The sequence below is a fragment of the Schistocerca nitens genome, chromosome 7, assembly GCF_023898315.1.
Source record: "Schistocerca nitens isolate TAMUIC-IGC-003100 chromosome 7, iqSchNite1.1, whole genome shotgun sequence".
NCBI classification, from domain to species: domain Eukaryota; kingdom Metazoa; phylum Arthropoda; class Insecta; order Orthoptera; family Acrididae; genus Schistocerca; species Schistocerca nitens.
Genome location: NC_064620.1, coordinates 419,974,197 through 419,975,418, shown reverse-complemented (window position 1 = coordinate 419,975,418; position 1,222 = coordinate 419,974,197).

The window sequence follows — 1,222 nt, the reverse complement described above, 5'->3', positions numbered from 1 at the left end:
CATGTGGGCTTGGCTCTGTCGGACCCTTTTATTCAAGGGAATGGTGTGCCTTAAGGTTCTGTGCTTAGTGTTGTCGTATTTTCCATAGCCATTAACCCTTCTATGGATTGTCTCCCACCATGTATCTCAGGCTCTCCTTTCGTTTGATGACAACCTATTGCAGCTCTCAATGAGCCTGTCTACTTGAGTGGCATCTTCAGTGATGTCTTGATCATTTTTACTTGTGGAGTATCAACAATGGCGTCCGCTTTTCCGCTGACAAGACTGTCTTTATGAACTTCTGGTGGTGCTTAGAGGTTCGTTTATTTAATTTTTATTTAATACTTTTTTCCTTACCTTATGATATAGGTGCTTATGATATTAGCAGTTTTGTGCCCTAAAGCACAAAAATAAACAACAACAAAAAATTTTGAAATGACTGAAATGTGTAAGCGATGCCGTACAATTGTTAAATCATCGAACCAACCACTTCTGAATAATTTAAAAGACTGAAAATATACAAAGGTCTTCATCATTAATGGAGAACATGTATAAACTCAGTACTACTGAATAAAGGCATAAATAAACTGAAGATAAGTTATTATTTCACAATTTACCATTTACAAAATAGAAAATTGTCAATCTTAAGTGCTGTAGCAAGGCTTGAGGAAGAAGAAGGAAAAAGATGACTATGCACTTTTTGTATTTTTTAACAGAACATTATCAAAAATTAATGTAGATTATTGATAATAATTCAGGAATATGTGGTGGAACCATGTCTTTAATGTTGTTGAACATAAAGATTTGCTTTACCATTCCCTTGAATGGCAGAGAGAATGTCTATTACAGTATATGGATGCACCATTCAATGTTACTTCACTCAGGGACTGAATACTTGACATACAGCTTTAATAATCACATAGTTACGATTAATGGAACATGAAATAGTTTTGTTAAAACAATTTTCTTGTTATAGAGTAATAATGGTTTCCCAAAAGAGTATTTAGTTAATATGAGGGAATTGACCTCTCTGCCATGACATTTATGCAGGTGATTTAGTGACAACAGATCTGTTAAAGATTTACAATAAAATACAATATGTCATGACCTAGCATTAAAGTCTGGAATTATTTATATACTCAGGACTATTTAAGTGAGTTTCATGATATTTAGGGGCCAATGGGACCTCCACTAAAGTCCCTTTTTTTCCAGAAGTACCTATAAGGTACTTTTTTCAGTTTGC